This window comes from Cervus canadensis, chromosome 2, assembly GCF_019320065.1.
Source record: "Cervus canadensis isolate Bull #8, Minnesota chromosome 2, ASM1932006v1, whole genome shotgun sequence".
NCBI lineage: Eukaryota > Metazoa > Chordata > Mammalia > Artiodactyla > Cervidae > Cervus > Cervus canadensis.
The window spans coordinates 55,997,485-56,020,615 of NC_057387.1; the positions used below are offsets into that span (position 1 = coordinate 55,997,485).

Below are 23,131 nucleotides of genomic sequence, written 5' to 3' on the forward strand. Positions count from 1 at the left end.
GAGTGCCATCTCCTCCTGGAGGCCGGTCGCACTGCCGGGGACAGTCCCAGGCAGAAGGGCATCTGCAGAAGAGCCCCGAGCGCCGATCCGTGCCTCGCCGGTGGGGGGCGCTCTTCCGTGGGAACAGTCGGACCGGGCGGAGCGGGAAGAGGCGGAGCAGGGCGGGACGCGGACCCTCCGCCCCCTGGGCGCCGCCCCTCGCTCTGCCAAACTTTGACTTCCCTGCGGGTCTCAGCGGCCACTGAAGAGGAGGCGCGCCGCCGCCCGCCCGCCCGCCCGCCGCGTCCTCCGCCGCTGCTAGCGCCCGGCCCCCGGTCGCCCGTCGCGCTCGGCCCCGAGGGCATGCGGCAGCAGCAGCGGTCCCGGTTCCCGGGCTCGGCGGTGCGGGCGAGCGTGAGCGGTGAGTGGGGCGCGGAGCTCGGGGAGGGTTCCCGGAGCTGCAGCCGGCCGGGCCGCGTGGGGAGGTCGGGGCGCATCTCTGCCGGGCCCAGCCCTCGGCTTTTTGGGGTTGCCTGGCGTCCAGCCCGGACCCCATACCTATTCCACGTACCTTGGACAGACCTCTTTGGGCGACGTGGAGCACATCTTGCCCTTTCCGCCTTCCTTCCCCCCGCCCCCCTCCCCCCAAGAGTAAAAAGCCGTCGGGATGCAGAATCCGCGCTGCGTCGGTCCCTGCTGTGAGCTGGTGGGCTGGGCGCAGAGGAGCGGAGAGCCGGGCTCAGGTTCCGCTCTGACCTTGCACAGGTGCTTCTTTTCCAAACTCGGTCTCGCAGCCGTCGATGGTGAACTGAGGTTCTCCCGTAGAGCCCACAGATATAACATTTTCCAGCCATCAACTCCTCCCGGGCTGGCGGTGTGTTAGTTAGGGAACAGTTCGAACCATGCGAGGCATCCAAAGATTTGGGCAATGGTTATTATGAATTCACTGGTAACCCTGTCAGGGGCTGTGCTTTGAGAGTAAGTGAAGGTCCTGGCGGTCCCCCTCACCACCGGCAAACAAAAGTGCTTTGTTCTGTAGCAGTGTTACTTTATTGCTTTCCTTCAACAAGTTACAACTACCTAAAATTGCTTAGAAATTTCTCAAGCAAGTACTTTGAGGAGTGACTGTGCGTATTGGAAACAGTTTAGTTTTATTAAGGGAATCATTAAAACTGCCCCCAAAACATATAGGTCATTTTTAAACGGTATTTTCCACGAAATGTTACTTATTACTGTCCCTGCGGTGCATTTCGCCCCCCTCACTTCTTTGCTGCTCTGGGTATCACCTGGCCTTGGGATATTATTTTAGAAGTTAAGAGCTGCTTTTAGCTTCTGGCGGTTCCTACTTTTGTAAGTCAGAAAATAAAGTAAATGCCAGTCACAGGCGATCCCTCTTCACCAGTGAGTTATTATTTCATGCACTGCACAGCATGTCATCAATGCATGAACTTTTGTATTGGTAAGGAGAGTTATTGGGTTTCCCAGTGAACTACTTATCAGGGGTTGCTAACCCTGCTTCCGATGAGGAATTGCATCCAATTTTGTGTGTTCTGATCCAGTGAGTAGAATTTTCCTTTTGAACAGAAGTGATACAGTTAGAAACACACCACCTCTGCTCTATTAACACCATGCTTGTCCAAACAAAGTGGGCTGTTCTAAAAAAGACAGCAAGCAACCCCTGCCAGTGAGGTTTTTATACTTGAGATAAGCTTCTGGAGGTGTCTCTTGTACCATGCGACTGTATGTAGCATGCAGTGATATTCAGTCATCTGGACATAACATATTCATTGTTATGTCAATTTAAGTACCAAGTGCGTGCATGTGTGTGTATGCATGCTCAGTCATGTCCGACTCTTTGCAGCTCCATGAACTGTTGCCTGCCAGGTTCCTCTGTCCATCCATGGGTTTCTCTAGGCAAGAATACTGGAGTGGGTTGCCATTTCCTTCCCCAGGGGTTCCTCCCAACCCAGGGATCGAACCCATGTCTCTTACGCCTCCTGCATTGGCAGGTGGGTTCTTTACCACCAGCGCTACCTGGGAAGTCCATGTAAGTAACAAGTACCTAGGAAAACAGATTATTTGAACACATTTTTCAAGTTTTCTATTTTTGTCTTTAGAATTCAAAACTTTGTAGCTTTAACTCTAAGTAACACATTTCTTTTCTAAATCTTACAAATGTATAAATAGTAGTTACCAGCCTCTTTATATTATTAGGTCACATCTAGTCAAATATCTAGTTTTCCCTGGTGGCTCAGGGGTCGAGTCTGTCTGCCAACACAGGAGACTTGGGTTTGATCCCTGGGTCAGGAATAATCCCTGAAGGATTGGCAATAATCCTGAAGGAAATGGCAACCCACTACAGTATTCTTGCCTGGGAAATGCTATGGACAGAGGAGCCTGGCAGGCTACAGTCCACGGGGTCATAAAGAGTTGAACACAACCTAGTGACTAAAGAACAATTTACATATCTGGATGATGTACAAGATGTTTTATTGAGCAGATCTACGTATATTTTCTAAAAATGAAGACTAAAATGAAAACATTTCAAAATGGGATAATTTTCCATTTATGTTCATCAGAACCTATTTGAAAATCTACACTCTAATCCTCTCTCATTTTTCCAAAACGCATAGACACAAAGGAACCCCTGCACACATAGCACCATAGCCAGTTAGCAATCAAGGCACACACCCTCAAAGTGGTGCACCCATGCCCGAGGCTGGCTGCCTCTCCCCCAAGTTTTTCATCTTGGAGCAGAAATCCACCATAATCTAAGCCTAGCGTCTGATTTCTTCGGGCTGTGGCTGGGGGAATCACTGTAACTCGAATGGGAATTACTATAACTTAAATTACCCATTAGCCATTCTCTGTGGAGTATACATTAGTTCAAAATGCTTTCTGGACTGTGATTATACCCAACAGAGTGGTTAAGTCTGATTGCAAGGTTCTAAATGGCAGAGCCCAGGCCCAGGGCGTTATTACTGTGGTGTAAAGAGAAGAGCTGGGCTTTGCAGTCAGATCAGCCTTTGTTCCAGGCCAGGCTTTGCGACTATGAATACTTCGCTTCACCTCTCTAATTTCCTTGTCTGTAAAAATGAAGATTATATCCACCTCCCAAGATGAAGAGAGAAAGCACTTAGTTGGGTCTTGATGAACAGGAAGTCCTCCTTAAACGCTGGCTGCCCCCTTTCCCTCCTAGATAAACCCTAAAATATTGACATTTCTATCAACGTGGTGCAAATGTACATTGTACCGGTGAGAGTGCAAAGAGAGATTCCCAAGTCCTGGGTGACTTAGAGATGTTCTTCTCACTTTCTTCATTTTCCTGCTTCCTCTCCATGGCCCTTTTGCTCTTCCGTCCATCGTTTCTCTTCAAGGTATTGAGCTGCCCCCTCTCGGACCTTTGACCCTCATCCTGGATTCTGTGTGTGTGTGGAGGAGTCCCCTGGAACTTAGTCTTGCTGTGGCTGGGAAAGGTGGAGGTGAGGGGTGCAGAGCTGAGTGAAAGCCCCAAGAGCTTGTGCCCTTACAGTGCTGGGTTAGAGAGGCAGTCTGGTGTACAGGGGTCTGGGTTCTAATCCCAGCCATACTTGTGTGAGCTCTTGTAACCTTGAATAAAGGTTATCGTCTTTGAATTAGTTTTCTCATTTGCACAATGGGGGTAATAATTCCTTTTCTAGCTACCTGCATTGGTTGTGTTAGGTCCCATTAAGTCAGGTATGCAGAAGAGCTTTGTGCCCGGCCAGGGTCACATAAATGTTGGAATTAAAGAGGCAGGGCCTCCAGATGTGGGGCAGACAGGCTGTAGGGGTGGGAGGACCTCCACATGGGTGTTGGACGTTTTGAATTTGCTGCCTCCTCAAGGAGGAAATCCAGCCAAAGGTTGAGAGATTGATCCATGGGAAGTATGAGAGGAAGAGAAATGTCAGGACCAAGATTACCTAACATTGTGTGATCGAAGGCCCAGGGCAGAGGTCCAAAGAAGTTTTCATTCCATCTTAGAATTACCTGTGCTGTCTGCTCATCTCAGTTCTTGGTAGACAGAAACATAGAGTTAACTAACCAGCCAGTGAGTCAGAGCAGAGCGGTACTGGTGATCATCAGACATTAAATTGGGGTGCCCTCTCCTGTCCCTGGGCTTCCCAGGTAGCACTAGTGGTGAAGGACCGGCCCGCCAATGAAGGAGACAGAAGAGACGTGGGTTGACCCCTGGGTCAGGAAGATTGTCTGGAGGAGGGCATGGCAACCCACTCCAGTGTTCTTGCCTTGAGAATCCCATGGACAGAGGAACCTGGTGGGCTATAGTGCGTGGGGTCGCAGAGTTGGACACTGCTGAAGCAACTTAGCACGCATGCGCGAGCTGTCCTCACTGGCCTGTGCCTACTTGGTAACTTGAGTCTCTAAGGCTTACTCTGCAAAGCACTAAACTGACTCAAGGCATTCCCCCTCCTACCCCGAACAATTAAGCTTATTATTTCATTCAGTCTGAAAGGTGTGTGTTGCTCTCTGTCTGACTTGCCTGGTGAGCCAGAATAGAGCCCAATGAAAGGAAAGTCTCACTTCCTGGATTGTACCCCCTCTTCCCTCTCCAGGCTGATGTCTTCATTCTTATTGCTCTTCATCTCCTGGCCTGGCCTCTGTGGCCCCGACCCCTAGCCTCTTGTCCCATCTGCCTACTGCCTTGAACTCCTCGATTGCCTGTTCCCCTCCCTGCTCCCATGGACCTTGCCTCCCATCCTCAGATGTGAATTATTCATACAGCCAAGTCTGGGCCAGACTTGAGTGCCACTCTGGAAAACAGCCTGCCCCACCCCTTCCTAACGATGTTAGTCAGCCCCTGAAATTACTGATCAGCTATCCTGTGTCTTTATTGTTCCCTGGATGTTTTGCTGGAAGACCTACTAGCCCTGGTTGATTCAGCCTTGTGCAGCCTGATGTGGTATCATCAGGGTGGCTTGGCAGGTGGCAGAGGTGGGTTGGAGGGCATTTTATCTCCTCCCTAAGTGCCACTAGTTTGCCCAAAGCCTCTCCAAACAAATATGCAATCTGAATAAAAGCAGTGTGCTTGCTTTGTAAATGCACCTTTAAGGCAAGTCCTCTGCCTCCAAACCCCTCCTTTTCAGAAAGGCTTGAGCTGTCCCCAGATGGACTCACAGCATGGAAATCAAAGGTGGGCAGTAGAGTCGGTCACAGCCGTTCACTTCCCAAAGAGAGCTAGAATCCAATGTTAAGGCTCAGCGCCCTTGAGAGTAACTAGTTATTGAAAATCAAAGCAAGGCATCGGGTATAGAACATCCCTGAATGATTTGCCTCCTACCCTGGTTGATTTCTAATAGGTCAATCCTTTGAATGGGAGCCCTTTCCCTGAACTAAACTGTCACATGGGTCTGGCAAGGAGAAAATGAGTATAATCTTTTTCTATATCCCCATGGCATTAGGATTAGTCAGGGTTCTCCAAAGAATGGAACCAATGGGATAGCTATTTATAAGAGGGTGTTTGTTTTAAGAATTGACTTAGGGTCATCGAGGCTGAGAAGTCACACAGTCTTGCCATCTGCAGGCTGAAGAAATAGCAAAGCAGGTAGTGTAATTCAGTCTGAGTCTGAAGGCCTGGGAATGGAGCTCTGATGTCTGAGGACAGGAGGAGATGTTATCCCAGCTCAGACAACAGGGAATATTGGCTCTTCCTCCTCCATTTTGCTCTATTCAGTCTCTCAGCAGACTGGATGATACTCAGCCACGTTGCTTGAGGATCATCTTCTTTACTCAGTCTACAGATCCAAATGCTAATCTCTCCTAGAACCATCCTCACAGCACATTTAGATAATGACTTACCAGCTACCTGGGCATCCCATAACCCAGTCAAGTTGCACAAAACAATAATCCTTGTACCACCAAACCAGGAAGTTGCCATTGTTACAGCAGTACCATCCAATCCACAAAGCCCACCCGTATTTCATCAAGAGTCCCCCAGATGTCTCTTCTTTTCCTGCCTGATTTGGGATTCATGTTAAATTTGTCATGTTGTTTTCTAGAATAGTTCCTCAGACTTTCCCTTTCCTAAAGCCCTTGCAGTTACACAGGTCTTGCATACAGTAGATGACTCTCAACCTGGGTCTGGCAGGCATTTCTTCCGAACCAGACTTGAGCATATGTTCTTGGCAGGATGCTCTGCTCTTCTTAGCACATCACATCAGAAGGTACACAATATCAGCCTAATCACCACTGGAATTTTGGCCCTAATCACCTGATTATGTTGGTGTCTGCCACATCTACCCACCTTCAATTCACCATTTTTCCCTTTGAAACATATTGGTGTTTGTGGAGAGGTGTTCTGAGGTTATTCTAATAGCCTGTTCCTCATTAAGCCTCTACCTAAAGCCTTATTGGGATTCCCTGATAGCTCAGTTGGTAAGAATCCACCTGCAATGCAGGAGACCCTGGTTTGATCCCTGGGTCGGGAAGATCCCCTGGAGAAGGGAAAGGCTACCCACTCCACTATTTTGTCCTGGAGAAATCCATGGACTGTACAGTCCATAGGGTCAATGAACATTGGACATGACTCTTTATTCTTCCCTGCTGCCTTCCTGCCTGAATCAGCTACCTCTCTGAAGGTTGCCAAATGGTGATTCTTTATTTCCATCACTCCTTTCACATTTGTTAGTTGGCATTCTATTATAAGGAAGAACTTTTTCTCCTTCATGCATTTCTTCATTATATTAGGACATATTCGTGGATTCCTTTTGAATACAATATGTTGAGATCTCTTACTATCATTATTTATTTTGATGCTCAAATTGTTCTCCGTTTGACCAGTTGAGAATCCCTCTGAACTGGCTCCTTTGTCCTTTTGGCATCCTAATCATTCACTGAGCATTTTAAAGTTTTCTGTCATCACAAGATATCCCAGGCTTATCTTGTACTTTCCCTGACCTGGTTAGTCATCCCTTTTGGTAGAGAATGGTATTTGGAAAACAAGATATGGAAGGTTGGTGTGCCTGTTGTCACTGGGGTATTGTTGCTTTGGATCTCTCAGAGGACAAAACTAGGAAATAGATGTATATATACATATACACTTATGTATTGTCTACATAAGGCCGTATATTATAAAATCACGAGTTCATACTAAGACCTCCAATTCCAACTCAACACCCAAGGATCTTTCTAGTCTTATCTGTTTATATATTTCTACATATCATCTCTGGCAGTTAGAAACTTGACTCCCATTACCTTAAGTATTTTTACTTATTTGTTCAAAGTAGCTCATCTCTCAGCCACAAAGGCCATCCTGCTTCCTCTGTGTCCGCCGCTCTTCCCACTGCTGCCTGTCTTTGACTTCCAGGCCTGTTAGCTCAGGCATACGTGCAGCTTTATTATCAGCCTCCAATCCCTCCAGCTCACTGTGTGGTTCCCCAACTATAGCCTATTCTTCCTTGCAACTCCCCACATTCCCTTTCATCACACTGCATTCTCAGCCACCTGCTGGCCCCTCAGTTCTGGGCGGGGGGAGAAAAGAGAAGGCCGCGGAAGAGAGAAGATGAGAATGATAGAAAGCAAAAAGAGAAATAGTATATACATTTTTTAAAGTTTCCATGGGTTGATACTAGGTCATCACTAGCCTTTCTTAGTTAAGTTCTAGTCTAACTTCTGTAGTCAGATAATTGATGTCTGTGGCCTAGTTCAGCTGGTAGACTCTGTTGAGTTGATGGGGAAGGTAAAATGCGTTAGGAGAAACTGTTTCTTAAATTATATCATTCAACATGTTAGAAGTAAACTGCGTTGCTTGCTCTTCTGAGTTTTCTCTGAAGCAGGCAAACTAACTAATCGTTGCTATTTTCTATCTTGTATTTAGAGTTTTAGCCAGTCATTTTCATTTGATTATGGATTTTCCCCCATAAACTCTTGTCAAAAATTCTAAGTAGAGATACATTTATGAATTTTTATTGACATTTACCACAATCATATTACATTACTTCTAGAATCACTAAATGTTTGCAAAAGGCATTAATGTCATTATGGAGAACAAATCTGCATATTTTATTTCTCGTGGGGTTAGGGGATTAACTACTGAAAAAAAAAGAGGCTCTAGTGGTCAGTGTGGTGAAAAGAGCCCTGGATGTGAAGGCTGAGAGCTGGTCAGAGTGAATCAGTGTTTCCTAGTTTTAGTTTTCTCGTCTGTGAGATAGAGAAAGCTATGCTGCCCATCTCACCATGGGCTCAATGGGAAAAGAGACATGAAGTCACCTCGAAAACTGTTCATTGGTCCTTTAGTGAATATATCTTGATGGGTTACTCCAAGATCCAGGTAGAGCGTTCTAGAGGAAGTGTAGTAAAATTATCAGAAGATTAAACATCAGGTTTAATTTCATCGGGTGAGGATTAAACACCCGGCTGCTAAACTCCATTTGTACTTTTTCTCTGGGGCCGCATGTTTCCAGCTGGTCGTGAGAAATACCAGTTAGTGACCCTGGACAGGGTGGTAGAGGGGAGCCGTCTTGAGGTTGTAATGCCAGTGACCACCCCCCCCCCAGCCTGAGGGAGGGATTTCCTCCTTTGATCTTCCCTCCCTGGTCGTGTCTCTTGGGACCCCTGCCCCCACCTCTTGGGAACAGACTTGCCCTGTTGCTTTACTGGACTTGTCTGACTCCTCTGGACCTGGAAGTGGGTTGAGAACTTTACACTGGCTATTTCACTCACTTTGTCCCAATAACCCAATAACCTAACAAGTTAGTCTTGTCTCACTTTCATAACAGAGAAAATTGAGGCTCAAAGAGGTTAAGTAACTGTCCTCATGTGTGCGTGCTCAGTCGTGTCCAACCCTCTGTGACCCCATGGAATGCAGCCTGCCAGGCTCCTCTGTCCATGGATTTCCCAGGCAAGAATACTGGAGTGGGTTGCCATTCCTTCTGCAGGGGATCTTTCTGACCCAGGGATGGAAACCAAGGTCTAGTGCCCCCTGGGAAGCCCAACTGTCTTCAGATCCCACTGATAATAACAATACAGCCTCTGTGTCAGAGACTATTCTGAATGCCTCATTAAATCTCCCAGTAGTCTTAGGAAGAGGGTACTGTTTTTATTCCCATTTTATAGATGACAAAATTAGGGCACAGAGAGGTTAAACCTGGTAAGCAAGGCTTTGGGTTTACCTGTTGGCTCAGTGGTAAAGAATCTGCCCACCAGTGCAGGAGACACAGGTTGGATCTCTGGTCCAGGAAGATCCCCTGGAAGGAAATGGCAACCCACTCCAGTATTCCTGCCTGGGAAATCCCATGGATAGAGGAGCCTGTCAGGCTATAGTCCATGGGGTCACCAAGAGACTGATAGAGCTGAGTGACTAAACAACAACAACAACAAAAGCAAGGTGTTATACTCAGGCCAGTTATCACCAGAGGCCATGCTCTTTTTGGCCTTTTGATATCCAGTTTCCCCAACACCATTTGTTTTCCCCATCGCATATTCTTGGCACCCTTGCCAAAGATCAGTTGATCATATATACATGAATTTATCCCTAGGCTCTCTATTCCGTTCCATCTGTCTGTGTGTGTCTGTCACTCGGTCGTGTCCGACTTTGTGACCCCATGGACTGTAGCACACCAGGATCCTCTGTGCATGGAATTCTCCAGGCAAGAATACTGCAGTGGATAGCCATTGCTTTCTCTAGGGGATCTTCCTGACCCAGGGATCAAACCCAGGTCTCCCACATTGCAGGCAAATTTTTTACCATGTGAGCCACGAGTGAAGCCTCCATTTGTCTATATGTCTGTCTTTATGTCATACTTTTTCTGATAACTGTAACTTTGTATTGCTTTGTAGTATGTTTTGAAACCAGGAAATATGAGGCCTCCAGATTTGTTCTTTCTCAAGATTGTATTGGCTATTTGGAATCCTTGGTGTTTTCATATGAATTGTAAGATTTTTTTCTATTTATGTAAAAAAAAAGTGCCACTGAGGTTTTGATAGCAATTGCCCTGAATTTGTTGTGTAGGCATCTTAACAATCAGTTCGTTTAAGTTCAGTTCAGTTGCTCGGTCGTGTCCAACTCTTTCCGATCCCATGGGCCTTAGCACGTCACGCCTCCCTGTCCATCACCAACTCTTGGAGTTTACTCAAACTCATGTCCATTGAGTTGGTGATGCCATCCAACCATCTCATCCTCTGTCGTCCCACTTTCCTCCTGCCTTCAATCTTTCCCAGCATCAGTCTTTTCCAACGAGTCAGCTCTTCACATCACTTGGCCAAAGTATTGGAGCTTCAGCTTCAGCATCAGTCCTTCCAATGAATATTCAGGACTGATTTCCTTTAGGATGGACTGGTTGGATCTCCTTGCAGTCCAAGGGACTCTCAAGAGTCTTCTCCAACACCACAGTTCAAAAGCATCAGTTCTTCAGCACTCAGCTTTCTTTATAGTCCAACTCTCACATCCATACATGACTACTGGAAAAACCATAGTTTTGACTGGATGAACTTTTGTTGGCAAAGTAATGTCTCTGTTTTTTTAATATGCTGTCTAGGTTGGTCATAGTTTTTCTTCCAAGGAGCAATCGTCTTTTAATTTCATGGCTGAAGTCACCATCTACAGTGATTTTGAAGCCCAAGAAAATAAAGTCTGTCACTGTTTCCATGGTTTCCCCATCTATTTGCCATGAAGTGATGAGACCAGATGCCATGATCTTAGTTTTCTGAATGTTGAGTTTTAAGCCAGCTTTTTCACTCTCCTCTTTCACTTTCATCAAGAGACTCTTTAGTTCTTCACTTTCTGCTCTAATATCTTAACAATATTAGGTTCTAATCCATGAGCACAGAATGTCTTTCCATTTACTTATGTCTTCTTCAGTTTCTTCCACCATTGTTTTATGGTTTTGAATATACAAATATTTCGCTTCCTTGGTTATATTAATTCTTAAGTATTTTATTCATTATAATGCTATTGTGAATCAGATTTTCTTAATTTCCTTTTCAGTTTGTTTGTTGTTAGTGTTTAGAAATGCAACTGATTTTTGTATGTTGATTTTGTGTCCTACAACTTTACTGAATTCATCCATTAGTTCTAACAGGTTTTTTTTTTTTAATGTGTGTGGGATCTTTAGGGTTTTCTTCATATGAGATCATGTCATCTGCATATATATAAGTTTACGCCTTCATTTCTGATGTGAATACCTTTTTATGTCCTTCTCTTGTCTGATTCTGGCAAGAACTTGAAATACTCTATTGAACGAAGTAGTCAGAGTGAGTATCCTTGCCTTGTCCCTCCTGATCTTAAAGGAAGAACTTTCAGTTTTTCAATGTTGAGTATGATGTTCATTGTCGGGGCCTTGCTCTTTAACCACTCTGCTCACCTGCTTTACTACTAATACTTGAACCCAGGACCCCAAACCCGTGTTCTTCCACCACACCACGCTGCCTCTCCTCTGCTTCCTCACCCCCTTCTACCTGCCCCTTCCTGCTTCCCTGTTTTGTTTCAAGCAGCAGAAGAGGGAAGTGGCAGCACCCTAAGCCTCATCACAGCAGTGCTGGGCCCATACTTTCAGGCAGGGGAAGAGTCTTTCCTGGACTGTAGTTAGTTTGGTGTAGGTATAGGATGCCTTAGTTATTGGTCCTTGTTAAATTGAAGGGTTAGAGTGTGAACAGTGATTCCAGAATGCCAGTTGTATATTCCATTGAATTTGGGGAAAATTTTGAGTTAACTAACTTTCTTGGGAAGTATTATCTACCATTTATTGAGTACACCCTATGTGCTAAGCATCTTGCTAGGTGCTTTATAAACATTGCTTTCATTATTCTTTCAATAATCTATATAGTTGTTGTAGTTATTGTGCTGCAGTTACTTTCAGAGATGAAGGAAAAGGGTCTGCCCAGATCAGGGATGTGCCAGGTTAGAGGTGTTGCTGACAGTGATGAGGCCACATCTGACCCGGGGCCAGCTGTCGCCAAAGCTTGTGCTGTTTTCTCCCTGCTCCCCAGCCTCCTGTGTGTCACAGCCTGCCATACTTTCCTTGGAAGGACTTAGGTGACCAGAACTCCACAGGTCTGGCCTTCCCTTCTCTAAACCCTGTTTTAAATACTCATGATAAAATGTCCATTTCATTGCTTATTCTGACCGACTGATTCATTATACAATGGAGGAATAGAAACAAGCAGACCACAACAAAATAAAACTCCCATTCTGAAAAGTGGAAGACACCCAGCAGCTGCAGGTGTGTAAAAATGATGAAACACTGCTGGGCAGGAATGATTAAGGTTTCCCCGCCTCAATCCCTGCTTCTGCTCTCTGGGAGAGTCTTCCTACTGGCCTTGACTTTGACTCTGTCACCTAGGAAGTTCTTCCTTGTCCATTACCCTCTGTGGCCATATCTGAAATGGATGTTGGAAAGTGTGAGCTCCATGCCACGCTGTAGCTTCCATGGCAGTATGGTTTCTTAAAAAAGTTTACAGTCTTCTGATCTGTTTGCTTTTGGTCAGTTCCACACACCAGTTACCATATCCAGGTTCTATCCTGGATCAAGTTCTCTAGCATTCCTTATTTCCCAGCTTCTGTCTGGGCCCATCTCTCTCTTCCTCTCCTTAGTGGTCTCTACTCTGACTTCCTCAAAAACAGAACTTGGGCAGGAGGGTGCACACTTACTCTGATCTTTCCTATCAGCCTGACTTCTTTGTTCCAATGCCATGTTTTACCGAGAGTCCTTTGAGAAAGGCTGTGAGCAATGATACTATTTTCTAGGCTTTGCAGTTGTAGAGGCAGTTAACTTTTCTGATCCTCCAAGGCCTCCAGCTTCTAGGTACTGGCCATTTCCCCCCATTTTTGCTTACAGATGATCTTTGCCTGAGCTCCTCTCTTTCTGGGAATGCCTTTCTAAAAGCTAGGGCTTCCCAGGTGACTCGGGGGTAAAGAATCTGCCTGCCAATGTAGAGACGCAGGAGATGCTGGTTTGATCCCTGGGTCAGGAAGATCCCCTGGAGAAGGGTATGTCAATCCACTCCAGTACTCTTGCCAGGATAATCCTATGGACAGAGGATGCTGGTGGTCTGCAGTCCATAGGGTCACAAAGAGTCAGACACGACTGAGTGACTGAGCGCGCGCACACACACACTAAAAACTGTGAGGAGCAGCCAATGCACGCTCAGAGCATGTTTCCTTCCAACACTTGCACCTAGAGCTGCAGGCTTCTTTGGCAGAGAGGCCCCTGAATCCAGTGATTTGAAGATGACAGAAGTTGTTTTTTTTCTCTCTCTTGTTAATAATCCTGAGGTGAGTGGTTTGGATTTGAAGGGCTCCTTTTCTTTTGTTTGTCCACCATCTACCAGGGTAACGTTTCTCAAACTCCCTTTGTTTAAAGATAGATTTCTTTACATCCAGTGTGCTGAAGACCAGTATTTTGGTTTGGACTCCAGAGATCATGCATTTGTATTTCATAACAACGTCAAATTGTGACAGACATTTCTAGGTGTTTATTCATAATTTCTGTGTTTTTATCTGTTTATTAATGGAAAGTTGTCCCCAGATGACTTTGAGCTGTGCTTCTAGGGCTCTGTCTTGGTCTGGATGTTCAGTGCCAGATCACAGGCCTCTCTGAGCTCCAGCATGCGGGAAGGTGAAAGAGCATGAAGGTGTCTGGGCTGTTCCAGGGCTAACCCGGGAGCTGTGCTCTTCATTCACGCTCACAGTCAATTAGCAAGGAGTTAGCCACACGACCACCCTGGCTGTAAGGAGGCTGGGGAATGGAGTGTATTACTCTGTAAGAAAAGGAAGACATGATCTAACAGTCTGTGCCATAGACCATAAAGCCAAGAATGACGACAGAAATAATTATGAGAGAAGTCACAGGGCAGCAGACAGCCATGGGCAAGTGAGTTGGAAGAATTGTCCTAAGCTCAGGGTCCTGTCACTCAGAACAGGACCTCTTGGAAGTGGAGTCTGGGATTCTGCTGGTCCTTTTATGCAGTCTGAGGGCCACAGGCTGGTAGTGTGGTGAGGTTAACAAGGGGGAAGTTTGTGCAAGAAGGGCCCAAGAACCATTCTCAGGAGGAAATCCAGAAATGAGATACACAGATTTGGCATTAGAATGCACAAGGCTGTGTTCAAAGTGCTGGGGCAGAAGTGGATCTGATTGCCTGGGATGCTGCAGTGATCAGGACTGGTGGAGCACCGGGAAAGGGGTTCTACTAGTCTATCCTGAATCCAAGCAAAGCCCTGAAAGAGGGAAGACAAAAAGTCCAGGCCAGTGTGAGCTGGGAGAAGTCTCTCCAATCCCAAACCTCTCTGCCAGCTTGCAAATGCTATGCTACAAACAACTAATAAAACCCAAGACCACCCTTGCTTTAACCCCTGCATTAAAACCTAGTGCTTAAGCCTCAAACTTTGTTCCTATTCCAACAGCTGAACTGAAGGAGGTTTCATCCCATCCTGCACAGATGCTACCCTCATGGTGACTTTCTTGTTTATCTTGGAGGCAGTTTGGGAGCTTAGCATGAGAGAGAGAGGACATGAGCAGTGTCAGGGCTTAAGCTAGTTCTAGAGTCACCATATAGAGGAAATAACTTAAGCAATCAAAAGGAAAAGAAGAGAGACCTGAGAGCCAAGTCTAGGAATATGTACACTCCAAGGCTGATGGAAGAAAGCATGACAGAAATATTGAGGACAGTGGAAAGAGAAGCAGGAAAGAGCAGGGTCACAGAGGCTTGGGAGGGGAGTTTCAAAAAGAGAGTAACTCTCTGTCCATATCCACAGTGAAACCAAAGAAAAAGAGAGACTGGAAATAAAGGATTTGTTATTGAATTATTCAGTAAAATTGAGCATATATTTATTATGTGCTGATTACAAGCAAGATTCTGTGTTTGTGCTTCAGAGAACAGTGGGACAGAAGGATACCAGCTCTGCCCAACAGGTTTGGAAGTAAAGTGAAGACAAATATTTAATACGGTGTGTTGAATGCCATAGGAGAGGTACCAAGTATTTCATAGCCGAATTTCTTGAAAGAATAGCCTATACTTTCTTTCTACTTCTGTGTCACCCAGGCATCATTCAGTAAAGGGTGATCAAGTTCTTGCCTGCTCTACTCCCAACCAGCAAACTAAAACTAACCAACACATGAACTAGACGCGTGTTGTCCATGACCTTATATTGGGCATCAGGTGCACAAATGTGAGTAAAAAACTGGTGGCCTTTCAGAAGCTCGCAGTCTGGTGGTAAAGGCTGACACTGAGACAGAGGCTGCTTCTACACTGCAGTAACAGGGGAGTTCCCTCCAGTGGCTAAAAGAATCTGAATTTAGTAAATAAAGAGTCACCTTAGGAGAATGAATGTATATATGTCTGAAAGTTCCAGGTGTATACCTGTGTATAGGTTCCAGAGTTAAGGACCGCCTCTGAGCTCCCCCAAGTGTGTTTGTATTCATTTTGGAAGAGTAGAGGGGAGGAATGCTGGAATAAGATGAGACTGCTGATGGAGTGGAGATGAGCTGATTCCTGAGCCCCTCCCTCGCCCTCAGTGCCGTAAGCCCCCACGCTCTTTGTCTACTTAGGGACTGAGTCCAGTTCATGTCCGCAGGGCCTGAAAACCATCTGCCATTACAGCATCACCACCGTTGTAGTATCTCCACCATTTTAGCATCTCCAGCCTGCAGAGCTTCTGGGAGAGCAGCTCTCATCCACCAGCCCCCCTGGCTGGCCCTGCCCCTGGAAATGCCACTGCGGAGGATGGATCAGTGGTGCCACCAAAAGGCAGCCCCTGTGGCAATGTCTGCCTGGCCTCATATCAGGTGGCAGGTGCCCCCTTGGTTGAGGTTGTCACTACCCTGCCCCTCTTTGCCTCACCCCCTTCACAGCACCTTAAGGAAAAGTCTGCTGCTGCTTTCCAGTTCTAGTTTCAGACCTGGCTAACCTGAGGCCCAAATGAACACCACAACCCATGTCATTTATTTCCATGGCATACAAGACCAGGAACTCAGAGCTGAGACTGATGCTGGATTACACTGGAGGACATCCATGAGGTAGACTCCGGCATGCGGGGATCTGTCGTGCAGTCATCTTTTTGTATATAACCCCTGATGCAGACACGTGTGTGCTCAGCCACGTCTGACTGTTTCCAACCCCATGGACTATAGTCTGCCAGGCTCTTCTGTCCATGGGATTTCTCACGCAAGAAGACTGGAGTGGGTTGCCATTTCCTACTGCAGGGGATCTTCCTGACCCTGGGATTGAACCCATTGTCTTCTGCATCTCCTGTATTGGTAGGCAGATTCTTTACCACAGAACCACTAGCAAAGCCTGCATATAACCCCTAACTGTGGGCAAATCACTCATCGATTGAATCACTTAGTGTGTGTAGGGAAATTTGCTAGGGTTCTGGCATGTCTAAGGGGACATAGGGAACATCTAAAGAATCGTAATACTGGCCATGCCTTTGAGAATACTGTTTATTCCTCTTTCCTTCTCTGAGAGTTGCTACATTTGTAGCTAGGAAATATTACGTGTGCTTGATCATACTAAAAGATTAAAGAAAATCTATAGCATATTAACACCTTTCAAATAACACTGTTGTATTATAATGTACTTGAAGATGATATCTGTTTTACTACGTGAGAGTTTGGTATCTGGAGGAGGGGGATGATCACTTGGTAACTGGGGGAGGGCAGAGTTCATGAAAATCAAGAGATGGTGCAATGACCCAGAGCTGGAAACAGCAAGGAGCTGTTAACACCCCTCAAACTGAAAGCCAAGGAGAGGGGGAAGGGGAGGCTGCCAGTAACAAGAGGCTGCCTGCCAGGTACTAACCCGGCCAACCCAGAGACATATGCCAGGGAGTGAGCAGGGGAAGTCAGTGTCTCAGCTCTGCCCCACCCCTCCTCTTCATCTTTTACTGTACCTCTCAGAGTAGGCACTGGAGGGCAAGGAAGCCGATGTGGTCCCAACCGGGAAAAGAGCACGTGGAGAGGGTTGGAAAGGGAGCTGAATGGGTGGATGGTTGAAATCAGGCACCGCATTCTCTTGTCTTTTATATGCACTTCTGAGACCTGATTACCTTCATACAGGTGTGCTGTTTTACTTCTCGACACGCATAGGGTGGGAGAGGGGGATGGGATGGGGATGACTGTGAGACTCCTGCTTTGGTGACCAAACCTCGGTGCTCTCCTTTAGAGCCTCTGAAGCTTTCATTAAAACAACCGTTTCCCTCTCTAGCCACCTGCTTTGAAAGTGTGATTTTCCTTTCTGTATCGAATTTCAGGGTTCAAGCAGGCACTAACCTGGGTGGACATGCTCTCCAGAAGCAAGGAGGGGTCACTGCAGGTCACTATTCACCTGTTACTGGGAACAGTGGGGGACTATTTGGAACACACCATGTAGAGTAGGAGATTCTTGAACATCCTTCTCAGTACCAGAGACAGATTTAGTCATGAAATGGATCGAGCCAGGGAATGAATGCAGTATGTGGTTACGTTAAGACAAGCCGTTTGGACCAAAATTTTCTCTGTTGTGAATTTTATAACGAAAAGAAATCTGATATTCTTCTGAGAAGTCACTGGCTATAAGTAGGAACTTTGAAATTTCTCAAAATATATCTTCACAGAGTGACAAAGTTCTTTATACAAAAAATATCTCTTTCAGGGATGAATGTCCACATTTTAAATTTTGGCATTCTCTCCTCCTTCAAACGTGATTACATGACGATCTAAGGATCATTTGCTATATAGTAGAACATATGGAGTTATAGTATATGTAAATATTATTCATTTTAAGCATTCTGATTAGCATCATTACTTTTAAGATGGCCAAAATGTATGTCATCTGTCCAGTCTAATGAAATAGAGGAGATTAAAATTGTGTACAATTGACAGAGTAAACACAGTTAAAGATTTATATTACACTTGGATAAGCTGAGTCAGAGAATTTGCTGATCACATAAAATCCATGTCTCACCTCTTTTATTTGGTTTAGTTCAGTATGTTTTCAAGTTTGCTTTCCTGTTTAACCAAGAGGTTTAAGACAGTCCTTAGTCGGTCATCAGTGACATCTGGGGAACAATACGTTTGACTCTAGTTGTTTATTAAACAAGTCCTTGGGTAGAAACTGTGTGTTTACAGCCTGCGCTTTCATAAATCCACCCACCTGATGGAGAGAGAAAGCAGTGATCGAATCAGCTGACATGCAACAGGCAGGCCTCCCTACCTACAGGGCTTGGAAGCGAGCCCTGACACAGTAATCTGTTTATTCTGCTGAGCTCCCGCTGCAGGTCCCCCTGTGTGTCGCCACTCTGAGCTGAAGATGGCTTGAGGCACGGAAGCTTCTCGTTTCCCGAGTGCACGGTTGTGCCTGCCCCTCCCGTGTGTCCGCTGTTTGGGGAACACTATCAGGAGTGTCTCTCGGTGTACTGCGGGACCTGGAGGCGAGGTGGAGAACCGGGGGTCGAGATCAGGACAACTTTGCCTGAGTTTACCATTTGTTCCTAAGAAACAGAGTAATGAAACTTTTTAACAGAATTGAGTTTAACTTGCTTAAAGTCCAGTGTATTCAGAGAGGGTAGCAGATTTGTAGTAGCCCTACACTTAGCAGGTAGCCCTAATATAAATGTATGAGCTTTACCTGAGAATATCGAGGATCCCAGTCTTCTGTCATGGACAGTATCCATTTAAGTTGAATCTCCAACAGATGGCTGCGCCTCTGTGTTATTTTGCTACAGCAAAGAGTAAAGTTACTGCTTATGAAACCTGCAGGCTTTATTTATTTTGAAATTGTTGCAGTATAGCAGAGCTGATGTCCTCTCCCCTCTGTTTTTAAAATCTATTTTAAATATTATTTGCTTATAGGACAGTTTCATATTTACAGAAAAATTGAGCAGATAGTATAGAGAGTTCCCATGTTATACCCCTATTCCTATTACTAACGTCTCCCATTAATATGGTGCATTTGTTACACTTAATGAACTGATATGGAAACATTATTATCAACTAAATATTTGTTTATTTATTTATTCTCAGATAATATTATATAATTATAATAATTGAATATAATTATTATATATAATCATATAATTATGTACTTGGTATATTTAAATTTATAAATTACATATTTATAAATATATAAATATAATGTTTATATTATAATTATATATGTTATATATTAATAAACATAATATTCATTCAAATAGTCTCACTTTTTCATAACATTCCTTTTCTGTTCAAGGATCTGAGATATACATTATATTTAGATGTCATGTCTCCTTAGGTTCCTCTTAGCTGGAACAGTTTCTCAGATTTTCTTTGTTTTTGATTACTTTGATGATTTTTGAGAATGTCTTCCTGTTGGGATTTGTCTGAGGTTTTTCTCAGATCAGGCTGGGATTATGGGTTTTGCAGGGCTTCCTTGGTAGCACAGTTGGTAAAGAATCTGCTTTCAAGGCAGGAGACCCTGGTTTGATTCCTGGGTCGGGAAGATCCCCCGGAGAAGGGGTAGGCTACCCACTTCAGTATTCTTGGGCTTCCCTGGGGGCTCAGATGGTAAAGAATCTGCCTGCAGACCTGAGTTCAATTCCTGGGTTGGAAAAATCCCCTGGAGAAAGGCATGTCAACCCATTCCAGGATTCTGGCCTGGAGAATCCCCATGGACAGAGGAGCCCGGCAGGCTCCAGTCCATGGGGTCGTAGACTGGACATGACTGAGTGACTAAGCGGCAGCAGCATGGTTTTGGGAAAGAAGATTGCAGAGTAAAGTGTCATTCTTAACGCATCTGATCAAGGTTACAGGCTAGCAATGTGACTGGTCACTGTTGATGTTGACCATGATTACCTGGCCGAAGTCATCTTTGTCAGGTTTCAGCAATGAAAAGAGGCCCACACCCTGTCACGCTCTCCTCTTTGGGAAGAAGTCACCATGCACAGTCCCCATGTAAGGACTGGCAGAGATATTCCCCTCTAAAGGAGGGGAACATAATATATTTCGAATTCTTCTGCATGGGAGATTCATCTCTTCTTTTGCATTTATTATATTTTTCAGTCTTTTATTTCTATCAGTATGACTAATAGATCTTCTTTTTTTTAATGCTGGGTGATAGTCCAAGCCTACTTTACTTTGTTGCTCAATTGGCCTAGCTTTGGCCACCATTGAGTCCTCCTTTTCTTTGGAAGTCATGCTCAAAGAGAAGTCATAATTTCTGATGTTCATACAGACCAGGGAGAGGTCTCTACCATGGAACTACCCTTCAGACCACCCTGATTTGTCTGCTCTGGTGAAGCTTTTGTTCCAAGGTGGCAAACACCACTCCTCACACCTCTCAGCTAGCATGGCCGGGAGCCAAGTCTACAGAGGAAAGTGAAAGAGTTCTGAGACCCTAATTAGAGAGTATGCAGCAGCAGAAGCAGCAGCGGAAAGTAATAATGCTCAGTTTGGGTAAACAGGTAGGGTGTGTGTGGGCACATGTGTGCTTCAGTTAATTCTGCATTGAACTAGTGTCTACGGAGTGCCTACTATGTGCTGGCATTGTTCCGCGTGCTGGGGACATGCCACCATAGCACAAAGGCCCCAGCTTCCTAAGCGCATGGGGAGACAGACCATAACCCCAAGGAGACGGTGTCGGGTGCAGAAAAATGCTGTAAAGAATAATAAAGCAGGGGAAAGGGTGACAGCAGTTGGCAAGGGGTGGGGTGGGAGTTTGGAGAGGGGCTCTTTTACAAAGTGGCAGGGAAGGGACTCTCTGATGAAGTGATGTTTGGACAGAAATGAGGTGGCAGAGTGAGCCCTGAGAATACCTAGGGGAAGAGGCTTCTGGGCAGAGGGGCAGCAGTTTAAGGGCCTTGAAATTCATGGCTGAAATGAACCTCAGGGATCATATGTGGAGTTAAAATATCCCATGCTATCCTAATTTTGCCATTCACATGAATTAGTAAGAAGAATTCAGTGCACAAATGTGGTTGATTGGCAGGACTGGTCTCTATTCTGGTTGTTAGTATACAAACTTACCTGATCTCCAGCTCCCGTCTGGCTGGGGCTTCCAGAGAGGAGAGGAGAGTTCTACACTTGTGGACCACAGGAAATGAAAATGTGCACAGCACCAACAGATCTCATTTTGGAGGTACCCTGTTTCATCCTAAGGGGAAAAAGAAAGTGTTGTTGAAAGCCAACTAAAAGGCCAGCAGCAACTTGTCTCCCAAGATGTAGTTTGAAATAAGCTGCTTGAGTGGTTTTCACATGTCTTAATTTTCATAATTGTTTCCACATTATGGGCTGGCTGGACCGTGTTTTAGAGAATCAAGTTTGGGAGAGTCTAAATGAAAGCTTTGCTCCTGAAGTTTTCATTTGGATTCCACATATAGACTTTCTAAACCATCATTTTCTGAAGTCTTAAATTACTGAAGTTTAAAGTTGTGGTAATACCTCCAGAGTTTAACATCTTTTGTTTCTGGGTCGAAACTATTCAAACCCTCTAAACCTTTAGTATAGAAAAAAAAAAGAAAAAGAAAGAAAAAAAAGCCCAGCTGGAGATTTGGCAGAATTCAAGATGAAAAACATTAGTCTTAAAATTGTATTGTGTGGCCTGCTTACTATGAAATTTGAAAGCGTATTTTCAGAAAAAAAATGCCTTTTCCTATATTTCTCAGGGCTTTAGAAACAAAATAAAACATCCAAAGGGTATTTAGGGTGTCCCAATTTTTTTTTTAATATGCATTTAACACAAGACAGACTTTGAATGTGATTTGATGGGATCATTCTATTTTGGTAATTCCATGGTTATTGTGAGTATGACTATAGTTCTTGGTCTGTCTGGTATTTCATTTGTCTGTGGAGAGAAAAATGTAGTGTTGTAGAGAAGCTTGCAAGCCTGGGAGCACAGCTGCCTCAAGAGAAGCCAAGGTCTTCCAGTTACTAGCTGTGTGACCTTAGGCGAGGATACTTCAGTTTCCTCACCTGCATAATGGATCATGTAATAGTATCTGCATCACTGTGGGTAGGATTAAATGCTTAGTCCAGCATCAGGCACAGAGTAATCACTCAAATATTAGCAATTAAAAATAGTAATAGTAAAGTCAAGATATTAAGTAACTAACCCAAGAACACATAGTTAATCAGTGAAATTCTCCAATTGGCATAGTTGGTGGGTGATGTGTAAGTCATCAAAGGCATTTAACTGAACCTCTTCCTTTTAGAGGGGAAGAGAGTGTTAAATGGAGATTCATTTGCCCCCTCCACACATGCTAATGCTGTAGATGTGAGCCTAAAAGGCTAGGTCCCTGGTCTCATGGAGCAGAGAGGTCTAGCAGAGAGGGAAGGATAATAAAAACAAAACACACACAAAAAGTATGTCGTAACTGGTAGAGAAAGCAAGGCTTTCTGATAGCGGGAACTGAGGGTTACTTTGGATTGGTTAGAGGGGGTATCTCTGTGGAGGGGATGTTTAGAATTTATAATAGAATTATGTTTTGAAGTTTGAGAGAGGTCAAGAAATGATAAGTCAATCATTTGTTATAAGAGCACTAAGTTTTTGGTAATTTCCAGCTAAGAGAATATGGTGATCTGTTGTTAATATGTATTGGGGACTGTCAACAGTTTGACAGCTTATGCCGGAGGAAAAAAAAATCAGAAGTACTAATTCACAAACTTCCATTATTCATTTTTGGGACTCTGGGATGATTGTGTTGGGAATGTTTTATAAGAGTTGGGAAAACCGACCTCTTGATTTGGCCAGTTGTCAGCATTATAAGGTTTTGTTGTTTCATGAAGTTTTAAGTAGAAAACCATTTTATTCTCATTACCATTGGAAAACTCTAAAGTGTGCCGTGCTGATAAGAGTAATAATAATGAACATAAGTGAATCCTTGAGGTTTTTCCTTTGAGGATTAATTTTTATTTTTCAATGTCATAGTTTTCAAAGAAAGGTAAGTAGAATGTGTTCTCCTAAGACAGAATTTGTAAACCAGCATTTAAGAGTCTTTTTATTTATTACAATAAATATGGACTGTAGAAAAAACTGTAAAGAATTAAAAAATAAAAACCCACAAGTCTACCATTCTTCATAAAGTATTTGCACTTTGAGTTTTTTCCCCTCTTCTTTTTTCTGTCTTTTAAAAGTAGTCAAGATGACACAAACACACATTTGTGTGTGTTTATATGTGTGTGTGTGTATATATATATAAATATATGTGTACATACATATGTATACATACATA

At 44.5% G+C, this 23,131-nt stretch overlaps 1 protein-coding gene across 1 annotated transcript in view; it reads left to right on the forward strand.

Moving 5' to 3' along the window:
- Nucleotides 1-249: 249 nt before the first annotated feature.
- Nucleotides 250-23,131, forward strand: part of LPAR3 (lysophosphatidic acid receptor 3) — an 81,963-nt gene continuing 59,081 nt past the window's right edge. The window contains exon 1 of the mRNA XM_043460811.1: nt 250-400. The gene's annotated coding sequence lies outside the window, so the exon portion shown is untranslated. The remainder of the gene's footprint in view (nt 401-23,131) is intronic.